General features: G+C 34.2%; 1 pseudogene; it reads left to right on the forward strand.

Moving 5' to 3' along the window:
- The first annotated feature begins 386 nt into the window (after window positions 1-386).
- Window positions 387-10,912, forward strand: part of LOC111392337 — a 20,338-nt pseudogene continuing 9,812 nt past the window's right edge.

The following is a 10,912-nucleotide window of genomic DNA, read 5'->3' on the forward strand; positions in this document are numbered from 1 at the left end:
TTGGAGTTCATCTAGTGAAAAGTTCATCAATATCTTTAGACTCCTTCATTGAACAGACAACAAAATTGAATTTTGGACTCATGGACTGAAGTAACTTTTTGATAATAGTAACTGTTGCCTTTTTGTTCCTGTCGAACCCTGGTATTTCTTTTTCATTAAATCCCATATTTACTTGGAGATATCTTTGCAAAGAATTGTTTCCAAGATGAAGTGACCAATGGCTTGGAACATATAGTTTTTTACCTTAAGATCCTTCAATTTCAACCTTTTATTTTTGTTCTCTGCGCATCTGTCATTACCATGCCAGTTGTTGGTTCTATTATTCTGTCGTAGAAAACCTGCCAATATTCTTTAGATCTTATGAAGTTTTCCACCAACATACTCTAATGGTCATAATAACCATCAAATTGCAAGATAGCAAGTTGAGTGGCCATAAAAAAATGTTGCTGTTGCAAAATAAAGTGAGCACAAAAAATTGCTGCAATACATCACTTTTACAACCTCTTCCTTGTTTACGGACTCCCTCAACTCACTTATATATTTTTAAAATCACTCTTCTTACAGCTTCGCTTTGATACCACTGATGAATATGGTGAGACAGAAAACAAAACAAGAGAAAGGAAGTAAAAAAAAAGAAACTTTTATTACTCTCACTTGAATTATAATGATTGATAACAAGCTGCTCTATTTATAGAGCTAAAACCAATGGATAAGCCATGTGTTGAAGTCATTATTCCACTACAAAAAACTTGGTAAACATGTAACTAAATTACCCTATAGACTAGGCCAAAACAGTAAATAACAGAAATAATTTACTTTCCTAAAGATTTGGACACAATAGCAACTTCAAAAATAATTCACATGCATAGTAAAATTAATTTTTTCTTAATGGGAATTGTCTGGTATTAAGGAACAATATTTAGGGTCTAAGAAAACTAATAACGAGTGATTAAGCCTAGTGAGAAATCTCGTTTCTCAATCGACTGGGAGAATGCTAAGGATGCTTCTGGGGATGTGAATTCGCTTTAGGAGAGTCCTTATGAAGCTCGTCTACTATTTGGTTGTGGACTCCATGTAGAAATAGATCGGAGGGAGCAGAAAATGCTTGCGGTTAAAAACGAAAAGGAGTTTCGTGATGAGATTAGGAAGAATGAGGGTATTAAGGAGACATCTGAGGAAGCTGCTGCCCAAAACAAAAAGGAAACGACCACTAACTTCTATTATACTTTCAATATGAGCGTGGGTCACCATTAGTTTGAGAAGAAGCTCGACGAGATGACGGAGAGAGATTGGAGAATTTTCAGGGAAGATTTCAATATTTCTTATAAGGGTTCGAAAATTCCTCACCCTATGAGGAGCTGGATTGAGGGTGAGTTGAGTCCTGAGTTGTTGAAGACAGTGGAGAGGCTGGCTATTATAAACAATATAAAGTAATTTGATGAGTCAACCAAAAGAAGAGAAGAAGGACCAATTTTTGAGCCACCAAAAAACTAGGTTTTTATTGACAGAACTATAAAACTAAAAGGAAACCTACCAAAGAAAGAAAACTAATAAGCAAGCGTGCGCGCGCGCGCGCACACACACACACATATATAACATCCCCCTCAAGCTCACTATACGACAGCAAGAGCAGCAAGAGTCTGTCAAGCAAGAAGTGAAAGATGAACCGGATGAGACTTCGTGAAGAAGTCAGTAAGCTACAGTGATGAAAAACAAAAGGTAAGGAAATTGTGCAAGTTTGCAGATGATGGCGAATAAGATGATAATCAATCTCAATATACTTTGTGCGCTCATAGAATATAGAGTTGTGCGATATCTGAATAGCATTCTTGTTGTCGCACCATATAGGGGTTGGAGAGGAAGAATGAACACCAATGTTTGTAAATAACCATCGTAACCATACAATCTCAGTGATGAGAATGCCATAGCACAATACTTTGCTTCAATAGAGAAACGAGAAACAACGATCTATTTCTTACTCTTTCAAGAGATAAGATAATCACCCAAAAATATACAAAACCCATTAGTGGACTTTTGATCTGTGGGATTACTGGCCTAATCAGCATGAGAATAAGCATGGAGCACCAAGGGGGAGAACGAGAGAAACAAAAGACTCTAAAAGCAATTACGACAAAGATAGCGTAAAATACGAACAAAAGATGCTCAATGGACTGTAGTAGGGGCCGAAACAAACTAACTAACAATGTGAATAGCATAAGCAATATCGGAATTTGTGATGATGAGATAAATCAAACATCCAATAATAGTACGATATAAAGTGGGATCATTCAAGGATACATCGTTAGAGGGTGAATAACGAGAATTAGATTCAAAAGGAGTATAATTAGTTTTAGTATAAGTTAGACGAGTGTGCTTAATAACATCCACAGTATACTTGAATTGAGAGAGAAGATAACCTCTAAGAGAAGAAGCAACTTCGATCCTCAGAAAATAAGATAATACACTTAAGTCCTTCGTTTCAAAATGACGAGCCAATTCTAATTTCAAATAAAAAATCCCATTAACATCATTACCAATAATGATTATATCGTCAACAAAATGTAAAAGTAGAATGCGACCAGTTGAATTGCACCAAAAGAATAGTGCGGAGTCGTGATGGCTAGATGTGAAGCTAAGAGATTAACAACAGTGAAATTTTTTTCAAACCAAGCACGAGGAGCATGTTTGAGGCCATAAAGTGCATTCTTGAACTTAGAAACATATCCAGAAGTATGAAAAAGACAAGGAGGGGGAACCATATAAACCTCCAATTGTAGATGTTCATTCAGAAAGGCATTTTTAAAATACAATTGAGAGACATTCCATTGACAAAAAGATGCAATTGCAATAAGTGTACAAACAGTGGTCATCTTGGCAACATGAGCAAAAATCTCTTCATAATCCAGGCCAAACTGCTAATTAAAATTCTTAACAACCAATCTATCCTTATAACGCTCAACTAAATTGTCAGATTTGGCAACGAGAACCAATAGCATGTTTAACTGGAGGTAAGGCAACCAAATCCCAAGTGTCTGTTTTATACAAAGCAGAGAGTTCATCAGTCATAGCCTATTGCCAAAGATGATCTGTAATAGCTTCTTTATAGGAAGAAAGTTCAAATAGCTTGTGTATAGATGTAAGAATATAGCAAGAGGACTCCGAATAACAAGAATAAGCAAAATCAGGTAATTTAATGGACTTACGAATACGTTGAAGATAGTGAGATGAGGGAATATGAGCTTGATCAACGATCTCAGATAGTGCTTGGAAGGCCATAGAAGAAGGAGTGATATCATAAAATGGTGCATGTGTACCCATAGGACATGAAAAATCAATAGTTCATAAGGTATGGGAAGATTATCTATCAATACCATTAGAGAAGGATCTATAGGAATGATATCAATTTTACTCATGTCATGAGTATTATCAAAAATAGAAAAGGATGGAATATGCTGAAGAAACATAACATGGCTAGAAACATATAATTTTTTATTAATGGGATCAATATAGCGATAACCCTTTTGTTCTTGCCCATAACCTAAGAAAACACATACAACCCTTGTTTGAGCCACATTTTTTAGAAAAAAATTCATTTTTAAATAATGATTTGATATCATTTCAACAACACATTCTTCAATAAAAAAATTATACGTAAATCCAAAACTTTTTCTTATTTTTTAATCATACATTTCATATCATAATACTATTGAAAAATGCATTTTCTTGAAAAAATGAGGCTCAAACAAGGGCATAACAGAGCGAGATGTTAACTTACTGCGTTCTATGTCACGATGAAGAATAAAACAAGTACAACCAAAGACCCTCAATGAGGAATAATCAAGAAGATGCCCAAACAACATTTCAAATTGTGAGAAACCTAAAGTATGGGAAGATGAAATCTTATTAATAAGAGAAACAGTTTCTCCCCAAAATTCACTAGAATCTTTGGTAGATAAGAGAAGGGAATGAACAGTTTCTACAATGTGTCTATACTTTCGTTCATCAACACTATTTTGTTGTGGGGGTGTTAGTGCACAATGTTTGATAAATTGTGCCATCAAGAGCAAGCAATTCAGAGAAATCTGTAGAAGTATATACTCCACCCAAATCACATCGCTCTTAATTATAGCAGAATATTGAGTTTTAATAAGTGCTCTAAAAGAACGATAAATAGATAAAAAGTCTGAACATTGTTTTATAAAATAAACACATCAATGAAAGACACATAATATCTAAACCCTCATTTTGTAGTAATAGAAACAGGTCCCCACACATCAGAATAAATAACATCAAATGGTGCAACAGAACGAAAAAGACTTCGAGAAAAAGGTAAAATAGAAAATTTTGTTAATTTGCAACCACTACAATAAAAAATATTGTGAGATTGTAAATCTACCAATTGATCCTTAGAAATTAAATTTTCAAATGACTAGCGGAAACATGTCCAAGGTGAGAATGCCACAAATAAAAACTAGAAGAAGGGGAATTCAAAGTAAAAGATGACAAGTTAACACAAGATGTTGCAACATGTGGTGGTTTCAGATTGTCCAAAACATATAACCTTCATTATCTACGGCCTATCCCAATTAGCTTCTGAGATCGAGAATCCTGCACATGACAAGTAGTAGAAGAAAATTGAACAAAGTGTCCAAAAGCACATAATTGGCCAATAGAAATAAGATTTAATGTAAGAGCTGAAACATAATAGATGCCTGAAAGTGGTAAATTATGTGTGTTGACAGTGTAAGCATCTACTAAGGGCAATGGGGTGCCATCAGCAATCATAACAGATATAGACGAGTTAGAAGGGCATAAGTCATTAAGGAAATTTGAGTTAGATGACATGTGTTTGGAAGCACCTGAGTCAAAGATCCATGAAGAAGAAATACCTAAGGGACTCTGGGATGACAAACCCATGTGAATAGAGATTGACATAGCATGTGGCTGTATGACTAAGAACTTCTGAAACTGCTCTGCTAAATCAGTCAACATGGGATTGGAGGAAGGTAATGCTCTAAGTATAGACGAGTCACTAGGTGGCATGGTGACAACTATGTTAGCATTAGGATGATAGAATCGTTGTTGTAGTTGCTGCTTCTACAATAGTTTAGGACACTAAGACTCCCATTGTCCCTTTTGTTTACAAAAGTTACACCCATCACTAGTAACTCTTATATAACCTTTGTTCCGAGTCTGTGTGGACAGTCAAGATGGTATAGCTAATACTGAGGTATTAGATGAAGGAAAAGATACTTCTCTTGTAAGGGTTTTCAAACTTGTTTTCTCAGCCACAAGTTCACTAACCACTGAAGAAAATGGAGTGTGATGCAAGATAGAGCCTCTGAATCCTTCAAAATCACTGTGAAGTGCCATAAAAATATGAATTAATTGATGCTCCTCTCTAAAAGTAATATATTCCTCATATGCTTTCAGTACTATTGATTCTGTAATAGTTAACTCGTCCCAAATCGAATTCATAGCAGTGTAAAACTCGAGAATACTCATATTCTTCTGTTATAAAGCCCGTGCATCAATCTCCAACTGATATCGCTTTGCAAAGTTAGATTTAGAGAGTGTTTAGTCGGGATTAAAATTAGACTTTTTTAGTAAATTGTAATGAAAGTATTTGAAAATGTGTGGTTGAAAAAGTTATGGGGCCTATGAAAAATGTGGTTAATATTGATTGTTTGACTTTGACTTAAATTAAAATCATTTTTTTTCAAACCAAACAGGCTCTTAGTGTATAGCTTTTGAAAATGATCTCAAACTTCTTTTATAGTTTCAAACTTCACTAACTGTGTATCAATGGATTGTTCAACAAAATTATGAATCCACATAAGTATTTTCACATTGTTTGACTCCCAAGCATCCAACTCTGTCACATAATCATCAACAGCATTTTTAGGTTTCACAACGATTTCACTAACTTAACCCTACAATTTTTTTCCCTTTAGGAAATTTCTTATCACAGTACTCCAATAAGAATAATTTTTACCATTTAATGTGACCTCATGGATTGAAGTGATTCATCACTTTCAGTCGCCATCATAGAATCAAAAAATAATCAACTACGAATCAAGGAAATCAACGACAACCAACGCGATGCCTCTAACAACCATTGAAATATACTGTACAGTACACGTATACTCAAACTAATACCACCAAAAGATAAAAAAACTTAACAAGGAAGAATTTGCCTTTTAAACTCACCAATTTTTCTCAACCAATTTCACTCAAATATAGGCTTTGATACCTTATAAACAGTATAAACTAATCTGATGAATCAACAAAAGGAAGAGAAGAAGAAGAAGAACCAATTCTTGAGCCACCAATTAACTAGGTTTTTATTGAGAGAATTATGTTTATATATACAATCAAAACTAGGAAACTAATAATATTATGTATAAATATTACATTGTATTATATATAAATATATATTATATTATAACAACTAATACTCCAACGCTGATTCAGATGGATTCAATTCCTCTTGGCCTGCAGCAGGCGTTGCTGAGACTGGTTCAGGTAAAACAACTGCCTTTGTTCTTCCCATGTTAACTTATATTACCCGCATTCCTCCTATGACCGAAGAGAATGAGGCCGAGGGACCTTATGCCGTTGTGCTGGCCCCTATTAGAGGCCTTGCTTAGCAAATTGAGGACGAACTGTGAAGTTTGCACATTATCTGGGTATTAAAGTTGTTTCTATTGTTGGTAGGTATTCTATTGAAGAGCAAAGTTTGAGGTTTAGGAAAGTTATTAAGGTTGTTTCTATTGTTGGTGGGCGTCTTCTTGATTGCTTAGAGAGGTAGTATGCGGTTCTTAATCAATGTCACTGTGGTTCTTGACAAGGCTGGTTAAATGATCGATATGGGTTTTGAACTTCAAGTTAGGGTGTATTAGATTCAATGCTTTCAACTAAATTGAAACCAGAGAATGAGGATGATGAGCTTGACAAGATAAGATTTATAGAACAACCTACATGTTTAGTACTACCATGTCACCTGCTGTTGAGGGGTTGGCAAGGAAATACAATAGCCTCATAGTCTCATTGCTTACATGTTACTTGATGAAGGAGAATGATAAACCAAGTGGGTTGAAGAAATTACTGGATGAGATTGGGGATAAGACAACCATTGTGTTTGTTAACAAAAAGAAGGTTGTCGACAATGTAGCAAAAAATTTGGATAAGGACGACTATCGTGTGACTACATTGCATTAAGGGAAGTCGCAAGAGCAGCGAGAAATAAGCCTCAGAGGATTTAGGACTAAGAGATACAATGTTTTGGTTGCCACTAATGTAGAAGGTTGTGGCATTGATATACCCTGACGTGGCACATGTTATAAGTTACAATATGCCAGGTAATGTTGAAGCTTATGTTGGAAAATTATCAACACTAGGGTTTGGAGAAGAAACCAAGAAATGGAAATTTAAGAAGATGAAAATGAACAAGAAGATCTAAACCAATATGAAAGCTCAAACATGAAAACAATTTCGCTGTCCTCGAAGGATTTTTGCCCCCTCTTCGGATTATACAAGATGTTTCAAGAGTTTTACGGCAAACGGTTCGTAGGATTAATCAAACCTTATTGCAGAAAAACACTAAAGTGTAAATGTTGTTCCACTCGAACTTGAAGAACAAAAGAGGGAATTGCTTAAATATGGAAGAAAGGAAGATCGATCCTTTTTGTGGAATGAAATATACGTTTTCATATGTTTCTAATGTGTTTACAATGATCATCAAGCACCTATTTATAGCCATGGAATAAAGCCATACGAAGTGATGCCAAAAAACAAATGAAAAGCCCGCTAAAATTGAATAAAAAACCACTCTAACGGCTAATTGCTTCCTCTATGTGGTCGCATAGGGTCTTCCAAAGCATGGCCTTTAGGCCCTGCATCACCATGCAACCACATGCATGGTTCAAGTTTTGGCCTCCGATTTTCACTTGTATTCTACTTTTGTTCATTTTCCATTCCATACTCGTTTCATATTGATTTTTGAACAATATTTCCATCAGCTTACACCCATCATATGGGGGGAACGTGGCGTGCTGTTCATTCTTGACTTTGCACGATACTAATGTCTTCTACGATCTGAAGAAAATGCTTATTCAAAGCAACAGTGCTAAGCCTCCAGAGCAATTGCCAGACACGAGGCTTCAAAGTTTAAGTCTGGTAATAGCTGTTATCGACCACCCAGAAGCAATGACACGGTTTTTGCTCATTGGTACATCAATTTGGCAATTATTTTTTAGTAGTGAATTGAAGATTTCTAAATTTTTATGTGGACAATAGAAATTCAAGTTGTTGGTGCATTCGACATCTAGAAAATGGTATCTACAATACATTGTTGTTTTTTTTTTTTGGTTAAGTGGTTGAGGCTGTAAGTGTTATGTCCTATATCCAATCGATTTAGGTTATAAACACTTTTAATATGTTTAATGCATTTAATTTTGGAAAGATCTATTATTTATTTAAATTAATTTTGTGATAAATAATATTAAATAATAGAGTCCGAAAATCCAATTTTAAGTGATTTGTTAATCACAAGGAGTTGTGATTGTGAGATACAAATTACGTATGATTGGATCTTGAATAAACCGTGGTCGTAAGTAATAACGAGATACGAATATCGTTAATACAGATAGATCATCACGTGTAACATTTCTTACTTGAGAAGAGCTGATCTCACGAGTTAAAGTATGGTGACACTTAAATAAACACGTGGATGTTTTGTTATAGAACAAAACATTGGAGACCCGCTAAGAGATTCCACATGGATAACTATCTGAGTGTCAGTGGTTAATCTCTAATGTTCGGTAGTGGAATTGGTCCTATGACTTGAGGTCATCACAGTGCCTTGTATGAAGACAGACATATTTTGACGGTGTTGGATGTTGCTCTGCTAAGGGCCGCTAATACGACATCATTCGGGTATGTCAAGAACCATATGAAGGTTGTGAATGACCAATAGAGGATTAGTCACTTTTAGATAGTAAGAGATTGTGATCTGCATTTCGTTCAATTAAATCAATAACGAAATCCTTGGCTAAAGTATACATATAAGTCGAAAAGGATTTTTCGACTCATATTGACTTAATAGTAGAATGAAAGGTATGATCGATAATCAAGATTGACACACTTCCATATCTTGTAGTTGATCGGATCATATTGACGAAGAGATTATAATTTCATGGTAAACGAACAATTTTGATTTTGTTATACCACGTGACATTTCCCGTCACATGTGTTGCCTTGATACATTGTTAGATGTCAATATGGGACGTCGAGTGTGAATTTGTGATAAATTAAAAGGGTATTTAATTTATCAGTTTTGATTAGATCAAAATAATATTTCACGTCATTAGGCATCGTGGTCGGGAACCTAATGGGTCGCACACAAAAGAGAATTAGAAGATTGTAAATTGCCAATTGATTAATTTAACAATCGTTGGATAAATTATTTAATTGGATTTGTTATTTATATTCCCGAATTAATTAATTGGATTAATTAATTCACGGATCGGATTTAATTAAATGAATTAATTAAATATTGGACCGGACTGAGTCGAGCTCGTTTGGGTTTATGTAGGGTTTGAGGTCCATAAGGTTTTTATTATTCTTGCTGGCACAAGAGAAAAAACTCTAGCAGTTGCAGTCTATTCTTTGTGTGGATTTCATTGGATGCTGGACAATTGGACAGTTGTGGGAGACAGATTCAAATTGCTGGAAAAGAATAATGCAAAGGAGTTTGCAAAATCCAGAAAAAGGTATATTTCTTATCACAATTCTTATCTAAATACAAAGTTGAATCCTGAATGGGAATTGAAACTATTTATTTCCGTTGTGCATGTTTAAATAAATTTCCAACAGTAATATCAGAACCAACTTTGTATTTGTTAAGAATTGATCTACATATTGATTAAATTAGAAGTTGATTTAATCATGTTTATCCATGAATCTAGCAATTGTAGTTTTAATTTTATTTTATTTTTCAGAATCTGATTTTGAAAAAAAAAAAAAAGTTTTTTTCTGGATCGACTGGCAACAGCGGCGGTGGCCCACTGCCACAGCAGCGTCGCTATGTGGGCAGGAGGACTGCCGCCTTTCAGGCAACAGTCCCCTGACGGGTTTATGGGCGGGGTGGATGGCACCGCCAATAGTAAATAATAATTTTATTTTATTTTATTAGGGTTTGGTTGGAAGTGGGGGCTTTCATTGCAATTAATGTAATTGCAAGCCCCCACCTGCAATTTCTGAAAGGGTCAATTTGCAATTTTTAAATGGAAGGCTTTTCTACAATTTATGAATAATGAAGCCCCTATTGTTAAACTTTAAATTGGGTCAAATTTGTAATTTTTCAAAAGTGTTTTGTATTTGATTTTAAAATTGTTTTTAAAATTAAATCTTCAATGGGTTTGACCCATAATTTTAATTTTGACCCAGATTTAAATTTTATTTAAAATTGATGACTTTTATATATATTTTAAAATTAGATTTTAACTTAAATATTTAATTTTGACCCTTAATTGAATTTTTATTTTATTTGAGAATTTTGTCCTAAATTAAAATATTAATTCAATTTTATTAGAGTTCGACTCTAATATTATATTAATTAAAATTTGATTTCAATTAATACCACTTCCCAATACAAATTAAAATTTAGAGTATGACTCTAATTTAATAATTAATTAAAATTCGATTTTGATTAAATTATTTCGCCCAATAGTTATAGAATTAGAGTTGGACTCTAATTCGGGATTTAGTTAAAAATTGATTTTAATTAAAATAGGCCCGCCAATTAAGTTAATTAATTAATATGATTAATTAATTATTTCGATCCAAAATTTTGAATTAGTTTTGATGACTATAATTGCTAGATTTATGAGACATTGCATATAATATTAGA

The sequence above is a fragment of the Olea europaea genome, unplaced genomic scaffold (genome assembly GCF_002742605.1).
Source record: "Olea europaea var. sylvestris unplaced genomic scaffold, O_europaea_v1 scaffold921, whole genome shotgun sequence".
Lineage (NCBI taxonomy): Eukaryota > Viridiplantae > Streptophyta > Magnoliopsida > Lamiales > Oleaceae > Olea > Olea europaea.